The sequence below is a fragment of the Talpa occidentalis genome, unplaced genomic scaffold (genome assembly GCF_014898055.3).
Source record: "Talpa occidentalis isolate TD23 unplaced genomic scaffold, MPIMG_talOcc4v2.1 talOcc4.3, whole genome shotgun sequence".
Classification (NCBI taxonomy): domain Eukaryota; kingdom Metazoa; phylum Chordata; class Mammalia; order Eulipotyphla; family Talpidae; genus Talpa; species Talpa occidentalis.
The window spans coordinates 14893558-14917045 of record NW_023603184.1 but is presented as its reverse complement, the minus strand read 5'-3'; the positions used below and the strand labels follow the sequence as shown (position 1 = coordinate 14917045).

General features: G+C 43.5%; 2 protein-coding genes across 7 annotated transcripts in view; one reads left to right on the top strand and one right to left on the bottom strand.

Annotated features, from left to right (window-relative positions):
• The window catches only part of CCDC73 (coiled-coil domain containing 73), a 221504-nt gene that overhangs the window by 125208 nt on the left and 72808 nt on the right, over window positions 1-23488 (bottom strand). The window contains exon 1 of one of the 5 annotated variants that reach the window (XM_037522510.2): window positions 20994-21001. The exons of the other annotated variants lie outside the window; for them this stretch is intronic. The gene's annotated coding sequence lies outside the window, so the exon portion shown is untranslated. Of the gene's footprint in view, window positions 1-20993; window positions 21002-23488 lie in introns of those variants that run through there. 5 annotated transcript variants of the gene reach the window in all.
• Window positions 8995-23488, top strand: part of QSER1 (glutamine and serine rich 1) — a 67569-nt gene continuing 53075 nt past the window's right edge. Inside the window, exon 1 of one of the 2 annotated variants that reach the window (XM_037522507.1) lies at window positions 8995-9015. The gene's annotated coding sequence lies outside the window, so the exon portion shown is untranslated. Of the gene's footprint in view, window positions 9016-9820; window positions 9869-23488 lie in introns of those variants that run through there. The other variant, XM_054699285.1, reaches the window with a different exon arrangement.

Sequence of the window (23488 nt, the reverse complement as noted above, 5' to 3'; positions counted from 1 at the left end):
TTTGGAATGTACAGGTTTAAACAACCTCAACCTACTAAGTTAATATCTTACTGCACAGATCATTGAATAAAATAAGAACCCATGAATTTATATTGAAATGCATGGAAAGATAACAAAAACTTCCTCATTGTAGAATGATTAGAGGAGGATTAATGGAGTTAGAAAAAAATTCACTCTTTCTTTGGTAACCATAATAATAATTGCTTCAAGCAAGAATCATCAGTGGAGGGCCTCCCTGGTGGCGCAAGAGGTTAAGACGCAACCTATGATGGGGCCTCCCTGGTGGGGCAAGGGGTTGGGATGCAACCTATGAAGCAGTCCGCAGCCACTGCAGCACGAGTTCGATCCCCAGTCAGGGAGCTACTCACATGGTGCAGCAGACCTCTCCTAACTCGCCCGCTGTTCCCCTCAGCAGTGTATTTCGATCAATCTGCCTGTTCTGTTCCCCACTCTGTCTCTGGTGGATCCTCTCCCCCCCCCCACGCCTCTGGCCTGTACCCCAGTTCTTATATGCATAAATAAAATATTTAAAAAAAAAAAAGACGCAACCTATGAAGCTATCTGCAGCCACTGCAACACAAGTTCGATCCCTGGCCAGGGAGCAACCCACATGGTGCAGCAGACCTCTCCTGAATTGCCCGCTGCTCCCCTCAACAGTGTGTTTCAGTCAGTCTGTCTGTTCTGTTCCCCACTCTGTCTCTGGTGAATCCTCTCACCCCCTGCACCTCTGGCCTGTACCCCAGTTCTTGTATGCATAAATAAATGATCTTTAAACAAAAAAGAATCAGGGCCTCCCCGATGGCGCAGAGGTTGAGCGCTGGGTTGCGAAGCTGCCTGCAGCCTCTGCGGAGCCGGTTCAATCCCCAGCTGCTCCCCGGCCACTGGAGGAGGGTCCCGCATGGCACGCAGACCTCTCCTGCCATGCCTGCTGCTCCCCTCAGCAGTGTACTTCGGTCCTTCTGCCTGCTCTGCTCCCCGCGCTGGCTCTGGTGAATTCTCTCACCTCCCGCACTTCTGACTGTACCCAGTGCTTGTATATATAAATAAATAAATAAATCTTAAAAAAAAAAAAAAAAGAATCATCAGTGGACACTGTAGTGAGCTGATTGGTGGTACCCCCCAAAATGTGTCCAAGGTCAATATGGACTTATTGGGAAAAGGGTCTTTGAAGCTATAATTAAATTAAGGAGCATGAGCTGAGATCATCCTGGCTCACCCAAGAGGACCCTAAATCCAACTACAAGTTTTTCTATAAAAGACATACATAGGGCCTCCCTGGTGGTGCAGGGGTTAAAGACACAGCACTATCAAGCCATCACCAACCACCCCAGCTGGCCAGGGAGCTAACCCACATGGCGCAGCAGACCTTTCATGTCTCACCTGCTACTGCTTCCCTCCACAGTGTATTTCAGTAGATCTGCCTATTCTGTCCCGCACTCTGTCTCTGGTGTATCCTCTCACAGCCCCCCGCCCCCGAACCCCTGACCTCTGACTTACACCCTAGTTCTTTTTTAAAAAAAATTATTTATTTATGCATACAAGAACTGGGGTACAGGCCAGAGGTGCAGGGGTGTGTGCATGAGAGGATTCACCAGAGACAGAGTGGAGAGCAGAACAGGCAGAGTGACTGAAATACACTGCTGAGGGAAGCAGTGGGCAAGACAGTAGAGATCTGCTTTGCCATATGGATCAGTTCCCTGACCAGGGATCGAACTCATGCTGCAGTAGCTGCCAATAGCATCATAGTGCTGTGACTTAACCACCTTGCACCACCAGGGAGGCCCCCAAATTTTGGGGGTTTTAGAGTCAAACACAGCTATTTCGAGCTCCACTTATTCTATTGTCAATTTATATTAGCTTGCATGATTTGGGGTGATAGTTAATTTCATTAAACCTTGATTTTCTGTAAAATGTGAATATTGATAACCATGGCCTACATTAAAGGTTATTTTGAGGCTTAAATGCAAAAATCCATGTAAAGTCTACAGTGCAGGATCTAATGCAGATGTTTTCAACACATATTGGTTATTCTGATGACAAGAGCTATGGTCGAGGGCCTCCCTGGTGGTGCAAGGGGTTAAGCACAGCACTGTGAAGCTGTTCACAGCCTCTGCAGCATGAGTTCGATCCCCGGCCAGCGAGGGAGCTACCCACATGGTGCAGCAGACCTCTCCTGACTCACCCGTTGCTCCCCTCAGCAGTGTATTTCAGTCGGTCTGCATGTTCTGCTCCCCACTCTGTCTCTGGTGAATTCTCTCACCCCCCCATACCTCTGGCCTGCACTCCAGTTCTTGTATGCATAAATAAATAAAATAAATCTTAAAAAAAAAAAGAGCTATGGTCGACAGGATCAGATATATTTATTTATTTATTTTAAAGATTTATTTAAGTCTTCCAAAGAAACAGGCTTTAGGGCCTTTAGGTGGCACAGAGGTTAAAGATACAGTGCTATCAAACTATCTCTAGCCATTGCAGCAGGAATTCGATTCCCGGCCTGCCAGGGAACTAATCCACAAGGTACTGCAGATCTCTCCTGTGTCACCTGCTGATGCTCCCATCAGCAGTGTATTTTAGTAGATCAGCCTGTTCTGCTCCCCACTCTGTCTCTTTCTTTTTTTAAAGATTTATTTTTTGTGCATACAGGAACTGGGGTATAGACCAGAGGTTTCGGGGGGGGGGGGCTGGTGGTGAGAGGATTCACCAGCGACAGAGTGGGGAACACATAGACTGAAATACACTGCTGAAGGGAGCAGTGGGGGAGTCAGGAGAGGTCTGCTGTGCCATGTGGGTAGCTCCCTGGCCCGGGATGGAACTTGTGCTGCAATGGCTGTGGATAGCTTCTTAGGTTGTGCCTTAACGCCATGCACCACCAGGGAGGCCCACTCTGTCTCTTTTGAATCCTCTCATCCCCCGCACCTCGGCCTACATCTTCGTTCTTGTATGTATAAATCAATCTTTTTTTTTTTTAAAAAAAAAGCAGGCTTTAAATATAGCTGTTCTGATTCCATTGCTGTCTTCTGAGGGCTATAGCAGACAGGAAAGAGGAATTAAAGATGACTGATAAGGTCAAGCCTTGGAGACAGAGAAATGACAGTGGGAATTACTTCATTTCCTTGTTTTAATTTAATTATTGGTGTCAACCTAAAAGACTGAAATCAAGGTCAACCTGGCAAAGACAGGGCAAAGACTAGACAATGCCACAATAGAAAGGAACAGTGGAAAACAACCTAATCATTTCCTACATTTCTGATATTATCAGTGAAATCATTTGACCTTCTTAGATCTTTCTAATTGATGATTGGTCTATTTGTAGCATGAGAATGTATGGACTTCTTGACTACATTTCTAGTAAAGCGACTTCAAATTCTGCATTTCCTAATGGAAGGTAGTCTTCCCCATAATGGTCAGATTGGCTTTTCTAGTATGGCCAATAGTCCTTTCCAGAACATGTCAATTTAGCATATCGATTAAGAGTTAAGGTCAATCAAGAATCTCCAGACTCAGGAGAAATGTTGCCCATTCCCTTAACTATTTAAAAGAATGAAAACTGGAAGTATTACATAGAATGAGGACTTTTATTGGAAATAACCTTTCTATTGAAGAAAATTTTCTACATGGCAGGGTAAACATCTGATTACAGAGCATCTGGCTTTGTCAAATAAGTCATCGCTGCCATACTGAGACCCCCTCCTCTCTCCTTGAAACCCCAAGTCCCTTAGCCCATTCCTTAGCTCAAGATATACTCGTCTTGCACCATTTGCTTTAGGATCTACATCTGGGTAATTTCTCTGCATGTGTGCAATTAAATTTTTTCTTTTCTCCTACTAATGTCTGATGTTAATTTAATTATTGATCAGTCAGAAGAACCCAGAAAGGTAGGGGGAAATTTCCTCTCTGCCCCATACCAACAAGCTAATAAACATGTCTGCTTCAGTGGAGATGGAGTTCCATTGCTCCCTCCCCCAGCTGATTGCTTCCATTACCTTAAAGCAAGTTGCTGAACACTGGGCCTCAGTTTCCTCAACTACAAAATGAAAGTAATGAACTAAATGTAATTCCTTCAAGCTTCCTACTTAGTGACCCATGTTGCCATGTTGGGTACCAAACTGTTATAGGGCAACCCCTATGTAAAATGGTTTGCCTGACTCTGGGTCCTCATCCATGTGCTTAGAAGGGACTTCTAATGAGACTCAACTGCCGGCACACATAAAAAGGTTAATAAAGTGTTTATTTACAAAAAGGGGAAATGAAGAATAGAATAACTCAGGAAGAAAGGTGGAGATAAATTGGTGAATATGTCCTATAAGTTCTGCTGAGCTGGGACCCTAATAGCACGCAGAAAGCCAGAGAAAACCAAGGACCCCCCCAAGACTTATCATATCTGGTTATATAACAAGACTGGCTGCTTAACTCTATCCTTAGTTCCCAGCAATCCTCCCTTTGGTGGTGATGACATTATGGGATTTGTAGTCCTTGGTGTCTTGGATCTCTTTGGTCTGGGGTGGGGTGGAGTCCATAAAACCTGTGTTTATGTAGTTTGTTCAGAAGTTCGAAAAATGTGGGGAGACTGTCATGGACATATTCTAAGTTGTCACTAACTCTTAGCTAATAAACTCAGAAGGAAGTGAAGATGGGGTTGTGTTAGGGGAAAAGGATGTCCTGAGCTAATCCCATATAGGCTTTGTGGACTCCACTCCCACTTCAGACTAAAGCCATCAAGACATTGGGAAAGACAAATCCCATCACCACCAAAGGGAGGGTGGCTGGGACCTGAGGGTGGAGTTAAGCAGTCAGGTTGGGTATAAAAACCAAACACGTGGGCCTTGGGCTGGCTGTCGCTTGCCTCCTGGCTTCACGGCTCCTGGCTTGTGGCCAGCTCTCAGAGCGCCATTTAGGATTCCAGATTGGCGGATCGGGTAGGACTCATTTAAAACTTTGTCTCCCACTTTTCTCCCTGAGCTGTACATTTCCTCATTTCCCCTTCCCTTTTTTTTTTTTTTTAAAGATTTATTTAATTATACAAGCACTGGGTACAGTCAGAAGCGCAGAAGGGTGAGAGAATTCACCAGAGCCAGAGCGGGGAGCAGAGCAGGCAGAAGGACCGCAGTACACTGCTGAGGGGAGCAGCGGGCGGCAGGAGAGGTCTGCGCGCCATGTGGGACCCTCCTCCGGAGGCCGGGAAGCAGCCAGAGATCGAACTGGCGCTGCAGAGGCTGCGGGCAGCTTTGCAACCCAGCGCTCAACCGCTGCGCCACCAGGGAGGCCCTCCCCTTCCCTTGTAAATAAACCTTTTATTAACCTTTCACGTGTGCCTGCAGTAGAGCATTGATAAGTCCTTTTAAGTGTGTGGGTGAGGACCCACAGTCAGGCACCCCGTTTTGTATCGGGGTTGCTCTACAACAGTTGGAGTAAGAGGAAAAATTTCTACTTAAATGTAGGACTTAGGGCCTCCCAAGTGGTGCAGCAGGTTGAGCGCAGCACTGTGAAGCTGTCCACAGCCTCTGCAGCGTGGTTTGATTCTGGGCTGCCGGCCAGGGTGATACCCACATGGCGCAGCAAACCTCTCCTGTCGCGCCCGCTGCTCCCCTCTGCAGTGTATTTCATTCAGTCTGTCTGTTCTGGTGAATTATCTCACCCTCCATGCCTCTGGCCTGTACCCCACTTCTTGTATAAATAAATAAATCTTAAAAAAAAAATGTGAAAAAAAAAATGTGTCTTACAACCAAACTGCCTTTGATCTAATCAATTTCAAATCTTCAATTTCAAGTCAATTTTAGGACTGAGATAGAAATACTGGTTTGTTTGCTTGTTTCAGAAAGGAATACATAAAATGACTACAATGAATTTCTGAATGTTTTTAAAATAGTGTCTATATTCATACAATAAACATGTATTGAGAGCCAATAAAATGCCAGGCAAATCACTAAATATTGTGGACACAAGGGTAGGTTAAATACAACTCTTGCCTTTAGGAAACTCATGATGTGTAAGGGAAAGAGGCAGATATTCAACTAATTATAAAGCAACATGATAGCGTTACATATAATAACTGTAATAAGCACTATAAAACAAATGAAAAGGAAGCAATTGGTTTTGCACTGGAAGTTGGGTAAATGTCATGGACAACATGATGTTTACCTTAGATCTTGAAAGATGAAGATGTTCCAAAGAATACAGTGAACATTTCTATTTAAAGCAAGAACAGAGGGCCTCGGGGCCTCCCCGGTGGCGCAGTGGTTGAGCGCTGGGTTGCGAAGCTGCCCGCAGCCTCTGTGGCACCAGTTCGATCCCCGGCTGCTCCCCAGCCACCGAAGGAGGATCCCACATGGCGCGCAGACCTCTCCTGCCACCCGCTGCTCCCCTCAGCAGTGTACTTCGGTCCTTCTGCCTGCTCTGCTCCCCGCTCTGGCTCTGGTGAATTCTCTCACCCTCCTGCGCTTCTGACTGTACCCAGTGCATGTATAAACAAAACAAACAAACAAATAAAATAAATAAATAAAACATGCCTCTATTTTAAAAAAAAGAACAGAGGGCCTCCCCGGTGGCGCAGCGGTTGAGCGCTGGGTTGTGAAGCTGCCCTCAGACTCTGCAGTGCCAGTTCGATCCCCAGTTGCTCCCTGGCCACTGGAGGAGGATCCCACATGGCGCGCAGACCTCTCCTGCTGCCCGCTGCTCCCCTCAGCAGTGTACTTTGGTCCTTCTGCCTGCTCTGCTCCCTGCTCTGGCTCTGGTGAATTCTCTCACCCTCCCGCGCTTCTGACTGTACCCAGTGCTTGTATAAATAAATAAAAATAAATCTTAAAAAAAAAAAAATAAAAAAATAAAGCAAGAACATAGCCTCCCTGGTGGCGCAAGGGGGTTAAGCACTGCACAAAGAAGCGATCCTCAGCCTCTGCAGCACGAGTTCGATTCCCCTCCCCCCCCCGCAGGCCAGGGTGCTACCCACATGGCCAAGCAGACCTCTCCTGTCTCACCTGCTGCTCCCCTCAGCAGTGTATTTCAGTCAGTCTGCCTGTTCTGTTCCTGACTCTGTCTCTGGTGAAGCCTTTCACCCCACCCCCACCTCCGCATCTCTGGCCAGTACCCAGCTATTGCATGCATAAATAAAAATAAAATCTGTTTTTTTAAAGACTTATTTATTTATGCATACAAAAGCTGGGGTACAGGCCAGAGATGCGCACGGGGGTGAGGGGGTGGGGATGGGGGTGAGAGGACTCACCAGAGACAGAGCAGGGAACAGAACAGGCAAACTCACTGAAATACACTGCTGAGGGGAGCAGTGGGTGAGACAGGAGAGGTCTGCTGCGCCATGTGGGTTTCTCCCTGGCCGGCCGGGGATCCAACTCATGCTGCAGAGGCTGCGGATTGCTTCATAGTGTGGTGCTTAACCCCTAGCACCACCAGGGAGGCCCTAAAAATAAAATCTTAAAAAAATAAAATAAAATAAAGCAAGAACAAAGCCCCTTATAGATTTTTGTTCTGTCTGGATCAGATTTAAAACAGCGTAATTGGGACATAGTTGAAAGAAAGTATATTTTCAGTTGGAAAATTATTAGATAAGGATCACCAATTTTATCAAGAAGGTTTAAAGCTGTCACCTGTAGACAGGTTGTAACACTGGAAATATATTCTCTTGACTTAGGGTAAACCAAGGAAATTCCACTTAGTAGGAAAAGGAGCATCATATATGGTGAAAATGTAATACTATTTTTAAATACAATTTTCCCCTTAACATCTTTTCTCTGATTTATGTGACATAAACAAACTATATATAATGACGTAAGAGACTATAAAGGTTTTATTGCCACTTGTTTGGTATTGCCTGCATAACTCACTCTAAGTACCAGTTGTGTGTATCTCAAACTAAGTGCCATAAAACATTTATAGCATGCCACTCCACTTCCATAGAGACAAAAGTGTAGTGCTCACAGAAATACTTTAAAATGTAATAGCTTGTAGAGAATACTTAGATTGCCCATCTGCAGTCTGCAGTAAGAAAAATAAATGTAGTAAGGACTTAAGTTACTTCTCTGCAGGATCTCATATTATGTGGCAAATTCCTTCCCCAGGGAAAGCACTCTCAAAGATACCCTCATTAAATGCATACTGGAATTAACATAAAATTGGCAATGTCACTAGTGTCTACACGTTTGAATTCATTTGTAAATAACTACTCAACTTCCTTACCTCCCCACCCCAGGACCAGACTCCATGCATCACAGGTGCCGAAAGACTTACTAAAAGGAATGAATAGGAACAAAAGGAGGTAGGCGCCTGGAGGAAAACAAAATCTCCGAGAGCAAAATTAATCTCGGAAGTAATAGCAGATACAATACCCGATATTGCTTAAGTTTAAGCTGCTTTAAAAATGGTGATCAGAGATAATGTTATCAAATTTAGTAGGTCTGATTTGCTTAAACCTTTTATACTTATCTTGAGGGGTAGATATTTGCCCTAAGCACTTAATAGGTGTTAAATCAGTATCGATTTTTTAGTGGTCAATAAATATAAACTTTATTGTTATCTTTAGCTTTTAGTTCACGCCTCGAGGACCAACCAAACAATTTTTCTTATCTCCAAGTTTCACTATTCACGAGTTACTGGAAAAAAATACAACTCTGACGGGCAAAAGAATCTTAAGTTACTCCCCACCAAACAGTTTGGAGATCAGATAGTAGATTCCAAGTCTCAAACAAAAAAACTCCAACACTAAATGTGCGTAGAGAGTTTGAATTCATTGCAATTAGTCGGTGGTTGGGTTAATCAATGAAGAGACAGTATTTATCTCGGGATAGAAGAATCTGAATCTAGAAAGGGCGGGGAGGGGGTGGAAATCGCCAAAGTGGGGGTGGGGACGGTTGCTCGGAAAAGAATACGTTTGAATTTGAATCTTTTTGAATATAAATCTCCCCTAACAGCAGGAAAAGGGTCCTCCAGCCCGGCGAGCTTTCGGGCAGGAAGGGAGTAAACGGAACTTTGCAAACAGCCCGCTCAGCTGTTTCTGGTCTGGACGAGGTGCGGAGAGAGAAACCGCGTTATGGGAACCGAGTACCGGGGGGCACACGAAGGAGCGCGAAGGGGCAAATAACGCGCCCCGGGCAAAGCGCCGACAAGACGCCCCGCGCCCCCTTGCAGCACCCACGCCGGGGTCCGCCCGCCCCCGCGGACGGCGCCTCCAAGCGCGGGGGCACAGGGCGGGGGGGCGGGGGGCACCCCTCGGGCCCCGGGGCCGGCCGAGCGCGCAGGCCTCGCGCCTTCTCCGTCCCGCCGGCCCCCGCGAGGCGGCCGGAGCCGCCGAGGCCTGGGGGCGCGCGGGGCGCGGGGGGCGGGGCGCGGCCGCGGGCGGAGGGGGCGGGAGGTGCATCCTGGGAAATCCACCAACATGGGGCGCCGCGGCCGCCGTCGCCGCCGCGAGTCCCGGCCGCCAGCGCCGCCGCTCCCCTGACGCCTGCTCGGGGCCTCGCCGCGCGCCGCGGCCCCGCTCCCGCGGCAGACAGGCCCGCGCCCCCGCCCGCCCGCGCCCGCGCCCGCGCCCGCGCCCGCCCGCGCCCGCCCGGGGCCATGTGAGGGGCCGCTCCCGCCGTCGCCGCCTCCTCTTCCTCCCCCGCCCCTCCCCTCCCCTCCCCTCCCCTCCCTCCCGCCCCCCTCGCGCTGGGCCCCGCGGAGCCCCCACTGCCGCCGCCGCCGCCGCCCCCGCGATGGACAGGAACTACGCGACCTCCGGCTTCGCCGACCCGCCGCCGCCGCCCGCCCCCCGCCGCCCCGCCAGCGCCGCCGCGCCGCCCCCCGCCCCCGCCTGGGCCTACGAGCCCCGCGCCGCGGCCGGCGCCGCCAGCAGCAGCCGCAGCAGCCCCAGCCTCAAGGCCAGGTAGGGCGGGTGGGCGGCGGGGTCGCGGCGGCCGGGAGAGGCCGGGGATGTGCTCGCGGCCTGCGCGCCCGTGCCGCGCCGCCCGGGGCCCGCGCGGGGAGCCCGCCTCTCGCCGCGCGCCCGGGGAGCGGCTGCTGCCGCCGCGGGACGGCGCGGGGGTGGGGGCGCCCCGGGCTGGAATCGCGCCCGGGCTGGCCGGGACGCGCGAGGGGGGGCCGGCCGCGGGGCTCCGTCCCCTCGCGGGTCCTGGGCTCTCACGCGGAGAAGTTTGGGTTCGGGGCTGAGCTCGGCGATCCGGGAGATCCAGGGCTGGCTCCGGGGTGCCGAGATTTTCGGGGCAGTGACATTCCATTGTATTGGAACGTCGATGCCCGACAATGCGGGCTTGGGGGGGCCCCTGAAGTGCGGGTGGGGGGGCGGGAGAGGAAGAGGCACCGAGCGGGTCCCTGACATTGCGGGGCCGGGGAGGACCGGGTGCGGGGGAGCCCCAGGCTGGGGGCCCGGCGGGGCGCGAACGCTCGCCCGGGGCTGGGTGACATATGTTTGCAGGGGTGGCCGGGATGGAGCTGTTTCTCTTCCACGCGTTCAGAGTTACTCTGGGGTTTCCTCCCCTGTTAACAGCAGCAGGAAGTAAGGAATTTCTTTGCCTTCAGAGTCGGGGGGTGACTTAGGACTTGCGAGGAAATTGGAGGGGTGGGGGGCTCGGTGAATTCCATAAAGGTTGCAGAACCGAGCGTGCTGCCCCATCGCGGCTTCTGGAGCCCCGGCTCATTATGTCGCGCGGGGTTCAAGAGTTCATCTTTGCTCCAGCACGACCAAGGGAATGTAAAATGTTGACTCTTACTAGATATTTAAGCTCGCGGGAAATGTGTAATAGTGCCACACCGAGAAACGGTTCATTTGAATGATAACTGGAAGGCGTGGTCTGGTGTGGACGGTTCGGGAGCGGGGTGTTTTAAAGCCACCTCTGCCGAACAATGCAGAATCTGGTAGGTGCAGCCTCTGATTACCCGGGGACCAGGGAATCCTGGGTTGCTAATGACTTCATCCTCAGCTACCAACAGGAAGCTGCATGGCTTTATGATCTCTCAGATTTCTTCATTATTGTCACTACGAAAGTGAACTTTTTTTTTTTACTTTATATACTACAGTGTACTAGGTAATCTTCTTTGTTTTTATGAAAGTTCCACATTCATGATTTGGCGAATGTAAGAGAAGAGTAATTGGTCTTTGTCTTAGATAGTACCTTGGGATGATTGTGAAAGAATGAGAAAAATTTGGTTCAAGAAAACGGAAATAAGCTTTCCTAGAAATTTTTAGGTCCTTTGTTTAAAAGAGCTACGGTTTAAAAAATTAATAATAGGATGTTCTAATTTAGAATTAAATAATTGCCTTTCACAAATAATCATAACTTTGTGTTATATACAAATAGACATTTTAAGGAGTTTAATAAAAAAGAGCACTTTTTCCATTATTTCTCTGTTGGTGATTTTGCTATCATTCTTTCAGGTAGCTTTTGCATGGAATATGAGAGTTCACAAATTAAAATTTCTCTTCAGTGAACAGCAATGATAGGTATTCCTGAAGCATATTTTATGTTTTAAGTGAAGAATGCTTTATTAGGTAAATGAAATAAAAAGCTGCCTCGTTTTTTCTATTATTTCTTTTAGCAGAGTACTTCTGAGGCAAGAACTTAAAATCTGCTTGTCATATATTCTAAATGTTATTTATCAAAGTAACAAAGAATGACATACCAAACACATATGAAAACAGTAAGTAGATCCATTTAGAAAACAAATTTTATTTATTGGAAGTTTTTCATTCATAAGTGCTAACCTCCACCCCATTCCTTTTTAAAAAATGTATTTTGGGAGTGGGGTCAGCTAAATTATACCAGGAGAAATTCAGGATTCCCCCTCCCCCACCAACTTGCTTTGTTAACATTTTGTGTTAGGATCAGGCCATCTGTACAGGGCTACACACATTTCTTAATTGTACCTCATTTTATTTCTCAAATTGCACAATGTCCTCTGTGAATTCAGTAACAGTGAAAATATTGAATCTGAAATATGCCCAATCTTTAAGTATTCTATATTTTCAGAAGCCTGTTCATATTTTTATAACATTAAAAAATAGTTTTTTCATAATTCATGTATTAGTTGAATGTTTTTGTCCCCCTTGTGGCAGTTTCTTCTTAAAGGTGCAAATGAGTACGTGTGATGATGTAATATGGATACTTATCCATAAAGAATTAGCCTGTCTGTCACCTTGTTCCTAGTAACCTATTCTGAAACTAACAGATGGTATTAACATTCAGTTGTTACTGACATGAAATCTAAGATCCTACTCTATGTCTTCACTCCTGAAATGTAGCAGTCTCATCAGTAGATGGAAAAAATCGTTGCTAAACAGTTATGAGTTTGAAACAGTATTTTTTGGGATAACAGATCCATCTGATATTAAAGGATTTCTACCGTTTTAATGTTTGAGTATAAAAAACTAGTGAAAATGATACATTTTTACCTTAAATGTGGTTTATAGAGATATTTCTGACTATTTCTAACATATTACTTGCGAGGTACTACATGGGATGTTCACAGATAAGAACTGGTCCTCTAAATTTCCGTTTATATATGTTCTTCTTGGTTAGTTTTAGTACCAAATGAGCATATCAATACTTTGCCTGTCACCATGCAGTTGGAAATACTTGTGTGGGGCTATTTTAGACACTGTAAATACCTTTGTACACTTTTGGAAATTAGACCATCATCAGGAAGCTACAGACCTGCTGACTTTTCTCTACCTGATATTTATATCTTGTATAGAACATGAAGAGACAGGTAATTTCATCATGGTAAGTGTATTTGTATTTGGATATATAGGTACCAGAAAGTAACCAAATGGAAATGTTTTATAATAGATTTTTGGTTTTTGCTTTTCTAACCTGAAAATCTGTTTTGTTTTTGCCACCAGTTTAAAAGATTTCCTAATACTTGTTTTTCTAATTATAGTATGAATGTGTCATAAATATGATAGGTATCCATCCAAAAAATAAAGTAATTATTATATGAAGGACATTTGGAGTAAGTTTTAAAACTAGAGTTTTCCCTCTAGGTTTTTGAAAAAGGCCTTGTAAGATAACAATTTATGAGGAGTGGGGACAATCCCAAATTTGTGAAAATTCATTTCTAATGAACTTCTGGTGTTCACAAAGTATATTACCATAGAAACAATGTCGTACACAATAGTAGCTATCATGCACAACAGTCAGTTTGTGCTAGCTCTTGTTTTAATTAATATACATTTATTTAATTCTCACAAAAATCCTTTGAAGTAGGTATTATCTTTTTTTTTTTTCTTTTTTTTAAGATTTACTTATTTATACAAGAACCGGCATGCAGGCCAGATGTGCGGGAGGGTGAGAGGATTCACCAGAGACAGAGTGGGGAACAGAACAGGCAGACTGATGAAATACACTGCTGAGGGGAGCAGCAGTTGAGACAGGAGAGGTCTGCTGCTCCCTGTGGGTTTCTCTGCGGCCAGCCAGGATCGAACCAGCACTGCAGAGGCTGTGGACAGCTTCACAGTGCGGCGCTCATCCGCCTTTGCCACCAGGGAGGCCTGAAGTAGATATTATCTTTACCTTCCTTTATGAATGGGGGAACTGAGGCATAAAAACATTAAGATCAGTAAATAAAGGAGTTGAGATTTAAACCTTGGCATCATAGGTCTGAAGCTTGCATTGTTTAATTCCTGTACTGCAAAACAGCTGCAAGGTAAGATCATTTAATACTGTAGTGTACCTGTTGTGAATTAAATGAGCTTCTGTAGGCTGATCTAGAAACCATCCATCAATGATAAACTTATTTCAGTGATCTTTGTCACTAATGGCCATTTGTTTCCTGATAGAAAGATGCTTACTTTTACTTCCATAGCACTTTTCCTCTTCTCTCTCTGGCCCACTGCTCTCCCCTATTCTTCACTAGCTCTTTAATCTGTACATGTTGTTTCCTCAGGGCTTGGAATTAATATAATTTATTAACCATTCTGTTGCTCCCTCTTGAGGACATCACATCATGCCCATGACTTTACATACCATCTCTGGAGATGCCTGTATATGTACCTAAAGCCCAGATCTCTTCTGAGCACCTAATCACATGTCAGCAACTTCTTTGAACCTTAACTTGGGTATATAAGGGCATTTAGTGATGCACTCATATTTTCCCTACCCATTTACTTCTAGTGAGGCCCATCTCAGTAATTACACCGTTTTTCACCTAGTTATTCAGGTCAGAACCTGGGAGTTGTGTGTGCTCAGTTACTAAGCCCCAGTGCTTTTTCATCTTTTAAACATATGTGGAAATCGGGCCTCCCTGATGGCACAAGGGGTTAAGCAGCGCACTGTGAAGCAATCCGCAGCCTCTGCAGCACGAGTTCAATCCCCGGCCTGCCAGAGAGAAACCCACGTGGCCCAGCAGAGCTCTCCTGTCCCTCCCGCTGCTCCCCGCAGCAGTATGTTTCAGTCAGTCTGCCTGTTCTGTTCCCTACTCTGTCTCTGGTGAATCCTCTCACCCCTACCCCCCTCATTTCTGGCCTGTCCCTCAGTTCTTGTATGCATAAATAAATAAATCTTTTAAAAAATAAATAAATTTATCTGGAAATCACTTATTTCTGTTTCCATTGCTCAACCCTAATCCAAGCTACCATTATTTTCACTCGGATAACTGTAAGTAGCCTCCTAAGTCATCTTGAATCTTTTCTTCCCACCAATGCATTCTTCATGTAGCATCCAAAGTGTTAAAACAAAACGTAAATCTACAGTTGGGTCTTGTTACTCCTTTGCTTAGAACCTTTCCATGGCTGCGCCTACCTTTTCAGGTCAAGTTTTAAAAATCCCTCTTATATGGACCTTATGTGGTCCTGCATTTACTGACCCACTTCAAATTCCTTGGATCATCCTATCTTAAAATTATAATATATGCTGTTACTTCCACCTAGATAACTCATGCTTTCCCCATCTCCCAACTTAATTTCCTAAGGTTTCACATAGAAACCCACTGCCATCCAAGCTTGACCCCTGTTAATTTGTGCAGTTGTATATGTTTTTACAATACGTTTATGTAATACCTAGATATACCTTTATGCTGTTTATGTAACAGGTATCTTCCTCTCTAGAATGGAAGTTCTTTAAGTTCTGTTTTGTTTACAGCTATGCATTTGGTATTTAGTACCTGGCATATAGTTGGTGTTTATTTTTTATATTTTTTGAAGATTTATTTATTTATGCATACAAGAGAGCTGGGACACAGACTAGAGATGCGGGGGTTGAGAGGATTCACCAGAGACAGAGTGGGGAACAGAATAGGCAGACTGACTGAAACACGCTGCTGAGGGGAGCAGCGGGAGAGACAGGAGAGGTCTGCCTTGCCATGTAGGTTGCTCCCTGGCCAGCCAGGGATTGATTCATGCTGCAGAAGCTGTGGATTGCTTCGGAGTGCGCTGCTTAACCCCTTGAGCCACCAGGGAGACCCCCCCCCCATATAGTTGGTGTTTAATACTTCCATTTGACATGGAACCAAAGCTCTGTCTTAGTGTGAAAATTGGAAGCCCTTCTCTTCCTTCTGCTGCTTCTATTGTCCCGTCTTCCCCTTTGCCCAGTAATAGGGACCTTGATGAAGACTTTAGTGTATTAGTGATTATGATTGGTTAGAAGTGTAAGGATGGGGCCTCCCCGGTGGCGCAGCGGTTGAGTGCTAGGTTGCGAAGCTGCCCGCAGCCTCTGCTGCACCGGTTCGATCCCCGGCTGCTCCCCGGCCACCGGAGGAGGGTCCCACATGGCGCGCAGACCTCTCCTGCCGCCCGCTGCTCCCCTCAGCAGTGTACTTCGATCCTTCTGCCTGTTCTGCTCCCCGCTCTGGCTCTGGTGAATTCTCTCACCCTCCTGCGCTTCTGACTGTACCCAGTGTTTGTATAAACAAACAAACAAATAAATAAATAAATCTTAAAAACAAAAAAAGTGTAAGGATGGATATAGGTTGCTGCTTGCTTATTGCCTCTCCTTGTTGTGCTCTCAGGAACAATAAACAATGACTTTTTTCAAGCAAAATATAGTAAATATTTGTGTGCCTACTATATGGAAGGCACTATTGCCTTTATCCTTAAGTACTGTATTTCTGAAAGCTTGAGAAATCAAATGGCAAGTATTCATTCAATCATTAAAATGTAGTGAACTTTTCTAAGTTTCTGTAACTAAGCTAAGTTCTGTAGGGAATCACAGAAATGAAAAAGACACTGTCCTGTATCAAAGAATTTATGATTCAGAACAGTGACAGGGTAATACACTTGCTGCTTCTCTACTTGGCTTCTAAATGTCGAAGGCTCCAGCATGACCCTTCACTGGCATTGGTGTTTCCTCCTTTTTTCTTCTCTCTCCATTCACCCTAGGTGAGTTGCCAGATATATCATATAACTTAAAATTTATAGCTCTAGATTTGCTATTTATCGCTCTAGCTGCCTCCCTGTCATCTCCACTTAGACACTGAATATGTATTTCAAATATAGTATGTTCAAGACATGATTATTAACCTCCACCCGGTCTCCTCCTTTAATTTTCACACCCTCAGTAAATAGTACTGTCTCTTATTTCATGGTTCAGGGTCAAGATGGTGGAGCCATTTATGATTCATCTCTTTCCTCCCATATCCAATCCTCTGAGCAAATCTTGTTGGTTTGATCTCCATACTCAGAATTTCCAGCATGGAGTACTGCATTTGTTTCTTACTGCTTTCCTTGTGCTTCTACTTTAGTCCTTTTAAATTTATTAAGCATGAGTTAATTTTCAAAATATGTGTCAGGTAATGTCATTACCCTGCTTAAAACCTAGTGTTATTCAGGAAAATCCAAAATCCTTATGATGTCATACAAGACCCTACATAATCTGAACCTTGGCTAATTCTCCTACTTCATCATTCCAGTTCTACCATCATCCTTCAGCTGCACTGGCTTTCTGTTCCTGAAATGTGAAGATTATTTGTGTTTTAGGAATCTGCACTGGCTATTATTCTTTTTGAATTTTTCTTGCCAGGTCTTTGCTTTGCTCCTTCTCATGGACATTCAGATCTTCTCCAAGATGTTAATCTTTCTAGAAAGGCCTTCTGGGAGTGCCCTATCTAAAGTAACTTCTCATCACTATGTCATAGCAGAAAGTTTATTTTCTTCATAACATTATCACTCTCTGAGGTAATTTTGTTTCTTTTTCATTTTTTACTACCTTTTCCCCATGCCACTAACCACTAATTGAGTGCATGTTCCATGGAACAGGGATCTTACATGTATTGTTTACTTCTATAGATGTAAAGAGTCAGAGTTTTTGGCTTTTTGACTCCACGCCTTGCAGTATTAATCTTAAACAAGTTTGTAATCACTGTGCCTGAGGTCATTGTGTAAAATGAGGATAAATTTTAGAGTTCTTGATGATTCTAAATTAAGTGACTCAGAAAAGAGTTTAGAATGGTGTCCAGCATATGGGATAGCATATACAATGTTAGCTTTATTATCAACACTTAGAACAATGTCTGACACACTGTATATGAATGAAATAACTATACTACTAGGCAGAATGTCTTTATTTTGAAGAAGTGCAAATGTGGTTTGGGGACCTAGAGGAAAATTATATCAAGTTCAAGGGAATCATGGAAATATTTTTCATGCAGATTACATACAAAATATCTAAGACTGTTAATGTTGCATAAATGGTAGAGAAAGGGATTAGCAGAAGGAGGGCGCTTCCAAGAACAAGTGTTCCAATTCCAAAGAGAGAGGAAGTAAAATCTGCTGGCACTTAAGGATTGGTCGTCTGTTGGGCACAGCATCATGTCCTTTAGTCTACTGTTCAAAGCAGCCCCATGATGAGTGTAGATTTATGCAAGGGAGATTACTGGTAAGGTCACCAGAGTAGCACTCTCTATCACAGCATATTTGTACTGTAAGTTCAAGGACTGGTCCTTATTAGTAAGGTAAAATGAGGGCTATGTTGCCTCATTCTTGGTTGTAGGAGGACCAGAGGCCACTGCCTCATTCTTGGTTGTAGGAGGACCAGAGGCAATTTACCATTCACCTTAGTAGGAATATCTTGGGCATGCCCCATACCTCTAGACTCCTAGATACTCTCTGAATTTTAGTCTAATTTGTTTACCATCCTGTGATACATGTTCTACCAATAAGTCTAGAGTAGTTGCTACTCCTTATTTATTATGTACAGTCAGCATGTGTGAGATCTCATAGGCCAGTATGATATATATAGTGTGATCAAGGTCTCTGAACTAAATATGAGAGAGGGCTAGTAAGTTGTTACATCCTTGAGATTATATAGTGAAAGTGTATTGCTGGCCTTACCAGTAGAAGACAAACTGCTTCTGGTTTTGTGTTGTGGTTTTGGTATTGTGTTATGATTCAGTCAGTCACAGCATGAAGTTCTGTATTTGATTTTCAGCAATTTCATTCTTGCAAGACTAAGGAGGTAAGACAGTCCCTCAGAACTCCTAAAAGCTCTTTGGTTATTTATGAGGTGCTTGTACTGAGCATTTGAATCCCTGAACTCATTATTTTCTTTCACCACTTTCCAGACATTAGGAACAATGTTTTCAAAAAATGTTCAAAAGTTCAGAATCATCTAATTCTGTTTTATAAGGAGTTGAGTAAGAGTATCCAGTGTGTATATTTTGCATATCCTCAAATAGTTTATGCCATTGACTATCAGTGCCTTTTTTTTAAACTACTGAAAATAATTATTTCAGCATCTTTTAATCTAATCAAATTAGTCAATTCCAGACACTGCAGAACCCATTCCAAAAACTCATCCTTAAAATGCTGTTCCTCTAGAGCCACTCGTGTATTGGTCAAGGTTTTCTGGAGAAACAGAAGAGAATTATAATGGGAATTTACTATGACGAATGACTCCTGATTTTAGAAACTGATTTGCAGTCTGGAGATCCAGGAAAACTAGTGGCTATTATTCAGTCTGAGTCCTAAGGCCTGAGAACTACGGGAGCCCTTGATATAATACCTTAGTCTGAGGGCAAGAAAAATGAGATGTCTTAGCTCAAGCTATAAGAACGGAAAAAAGGGACAAATTCTTTCATTTTCCCCTTTTGTTTTCAGACCCTCAGTGGATTGGATGATGCCCACCCAGAACTGGAAAGGGCATTCTTATTTAGTACACTGATTCAAATACTTTTCTTATCCAGGAACATCCCCATAGACTTCAGAAATAATGTTTAATCAAGGCACTTCATGACCATTCAAGTTGACATAAAATTAACCATCACAGAAAGGGTAGGAGATGGATAGTAATAAAGGAAGAAATAGATGTGTGACATTAAAAATCAAATTATAGGGCCTTCCTGGTGGCACAAGGGGGTAGGTAAGTCTCAGCACTGTTAAGCCTTCCGAAGCCACTGCAGTACGAGTTCTATCCTGGCCAGGGAACTTAAGCCACATGGCGCAGCAGACCTCTCCTTTCTCACCTGCTGCTCCCCTCAGCAGTGTATTTCAGTCAGTCTGCCTGTTCTGCTCCCTGCTCTGTCTCTGGGGAATCCTCTCAACCCCTCCCCCTACCATACCTCTAGCCTGTACCTCATTTCTTGTATGCATAAATAAAAGTAAATGAAAAAAAAAATCAAATTGTATAAAATTGTTGACCAGGTACATGTTAAAAGAAAAGGAAGTACTATTTTCCTGATGACTGAAGAAGGATGATGCTGTAAAGAAAAATAGAAACACCAATTCATTTTGGTCAACAAACATGCCTTGCAACTCTTCTAAACACTGGGAGCTCAGAGTCAGTACAAACAAAATCACTTCTTATGGTGCTTATATTCTTTGGTGGGGAATCAAACAAGTAAATAAATGAAAATTTTCTCCTTGAGGAAATATCATTTCCCTGAGGTCTGAGGAAAGAGCATGGGCAAATGTCCTAAGGCAAAAACAAGTCTGGTGATTCTCTGATGTTGTCTTACCCTACATCTGTGGTCCTTATATGAGAGGATCCTTCAGAATCACCCAGATTGCTGAACCCAGCTCTCCAGTTTCTAAATCAGTAGCTCTAGGATGGCGCTCAGTAATTTACATTTCTAACCAGTTTTTTTTTTTTTTTTTAAAGATTTATTTATTTATTTATACAAGCACTGGGTACAGTCAGAAGTGCGGGAGGGTGAGAGAATTCACCAGAGCCAGAGAGGGGAGCAGAGCAGGCAGAAGGACCGAAGTACACTGCTGAGGGGAGCAGCGGGCGGCAGGAGAGGTCTGCACGCCATGTGGGACCCTCCTCCAGTGGCCGGGGAGCAGCAGTGGATTGAACTGGCGCTGCAGAGGCTGCGGGCAGCTTCGCAACCCAGCGCTCAACCACTGCGCCATTGGGGAGGCCCTCTAACCAGTTCTTGAGTGATGCTTATGTTGCTTGTCCAGGGTGACCCAGGTTTTATCATCCTAACTTCTTGACATTCTTATCTGTGCTTAAAAATCATCTTACAAAAGCCTTCCCTGACTGCCAAATCTGTTTTCTTTATTACAACACATTTATTTTCTTCAAAGTATTTGTTCTTAGCTGACAAGACCAGACAGGTGAATTTAGGAGTTGGAATAGACATTTGTATAGAGACAGTGGTGGAATCCAAGAGATTAAGTTTTCTGGGAATGGAAAGTAGAGCCTTAGCTGTTGGTGATAATTACCATTTATTGAATATCACCACATGTCAGGAAGTGTTACAATTTTTTTCATTTATTTGTTTATGTTTGTTGGTTGTGTTACACTTTTTTATTTTTGAAAGAAAAAATAAAAGAAGAAAAAGCAGCACAATACCTACCACCATCCACTATATTCCCTCTACCATTCTCTAACCCCCTAACTGCTGCACTTTTAGAAATTTCAAATTTGTTATCAGTATTTACTGTTTTTATTTTGCTTTGTTACTTCATTTGCTTTGTTTCTTATATTCCCCAATATTTGTCTTTATCTTTCTGACTAACCTCACTTTGCATAATTATCTTTCTGACTGCCCTCACTTTGCATAATTCCTTCAAGGTCTTTCCATTTTGTTACAAATGGCAAAATTTCATCTTAACTTACAGCTGAATAGAACTCCATTGAATATATGTACATCTTCATCCAAACATCTCTCAGTGGGTACTGAGGTTGCTTCCACAGCTTATCTATTATAAATAATGCAACAGTGTTAGAATTTTTATGATGATTTGTGATTTGATTTCATTCTCACAACAGCTCTGAGATAGGTACTATTGCTGGTCCATTCTGTGAATAAGGAAACTCAAGCACAAAACTGTTAACTGATCCAAGGTCACACTGCCAGTCAGTAGCAAAGGTAGAACCCATTATGTAACTTCAATATGTGCTGTTAAGTCACAAGCTGTTCTGGCTCTCACGGAAAACCTTTTAGGTGTGGGGGATGAGGTAGAATAGGCAAATGATGTCAGAAAAAGAAATCCGTGATGGGAGACTTTGGTGAAGGATGTTGGATCCTTGAGACTTAGTCTTTATTGCCAGGAAATTATCTTAATATTTGCCAGTTATCTTAATATTTATAGTTATTTCTTAGAGCACATTTCTGCTAACAGTTTTTAGAGAAAATTTGGGTATGAGTTTATATCAGATTGAATCATTGACATAGGTATGGGAATTTTAGAGATGTTCGCTGCGTACCTCTCATATACCAAACACTGTCCTGGAACTTGTGGTTATATCAGTGAACAAAACCAAGATCCCTGTCTGGTGGAGTGAGACAGGTGATAAATAATAAACTTAACTTTGTAAATTATCTAAGTGATCTGGAAAAAAAAAGAAGAAAGTCAGGGTAGGGAAGAATGGAAGGTGGTAGTGGGAAGCATTGTAGATTTAAATAGAGTGGACTAGGTGGGTTCATTGAAATGCTGATATTTGTGCACGGAATTGAAGGTAATAATCTTTTGAAATAAAAGATATTTTACTTTGAGAAACAGGGTACTACAATAAGGGTTTTTTGGTTTTTGCTTTGTTATTTTGCCCACTAGTCCAAATGAGACAAAATGTTAACTGATTTTGCTAAGCTTGCCTACAAAAAAATCAATTATTTTATTCTTCCTACTGCAGTTTTTCATTTTGTTTCTGGACTGTTAGACAGTTTCCTGACTTTCCCAGTCGGACCAATCTAGCTAGATCTTTCTAGTCTAGGCCTTTTGCAATCAGTTTTCTTTTCTTTCTGATCTGTAGTAAGCATTTGTTAATCAGTGTGCTAGCTGTATGCAAATAGTGGGGATATTGTATAATATGAAAAGGTAAATGGGAGGACATGGGCCAATTGTGACATCATTTTCTTTCAGTCCCACAGACACAGATTTTATCTTTCCCACTGTTTCTTTTATTTTGCATGAAAAACACCATTTTTTCATTGTTCATGAAATGTAGCATGTGTGCTTTTATCTCCTGGTCCTTGGAGTGTTTCCTCTACAAGGCCCACTCTTCTCTTAGATAAATCTGGATTGACTTTCTCCCTCGCTTCATGCAGTTTCAAATGTCACTTGGTTAGAGAGATTTGCTCAACGGAATGGTAGTGTGTCCCATCCTCCCCCAATCACTGTGTATCTCAGTACTCTGCTTTAGGTTTCTCCATAGCAGTTATCAATCCATAATAATAAATTTCTCTTTTCTTGTTTATAGTTGGTCTTTGTCCACTAACTTGGGAGTTTCTTGACAGTTGAACTTGAACTATTTGGTTTTTACCTTCTACATACCTCAACACATAATAATAAGTGTTAACTAAATGTTAATTTACTAAAGTCTATATTTAATGCTGAAGCATGTTCTGTTTTGACTTGTTACTTAATTTTTCAGAGTTTAAGTTTGGTTTCTTTAGTACAAGTTTCTTTAGGGATCTTGATTATAGATTAGCTTGTCTGATGTTGGTAGGCCAACAGACATTTTGTAGGGTCTAACTAAACAAAATAATGAAATTTTCATATGACTTAATGCCATCATTCTTATTACTGTGTGATCACTAATCCTATTTAAATAACTTGAGACCAGATTTGTCTGACTCAGTGAAGCCTGACAAACACAAAAATGTGGATAAGCTAAAATACTTTTGCTTGGATCTGCTTAAATTAGATGAGTTAACATTTTAAACAATTTCTCATAGCAGACTGCAACATGAATATTACTCTGGCAAAGCAGCTGGTACTGTCCTCACTTAACAGACAATTGAATTATTGAAGTGAGAGCTTGATTTGGCTAGTCTCAGAGGGTCTAATGGAATGATGCCAAAACAAAAGTGTGAACCATTTGGAAGGATGGACTTTAAATAGAATTGTGCCTATTAAAAAAAAAACCTAAAGATGGTCTTTTACTGTTGTGATTAATGTCTTTGTACTAACTGTGTTTTTTTTTTTCCTTTAAGGAAGAGAAAGTTGTAGATTGAATCTGATCTTTACCATGATAATGATCAAAATTGCTTGGAAGACTTTTAATGTGTCCTCAGATTTGTTGCTTCCAACCTTGCTATTAACAACTAATTATAGGCCTCACTGGTTGCCTAGGGGTAAACTTTAGCCCTTTCAACTCTACAGCCTGAG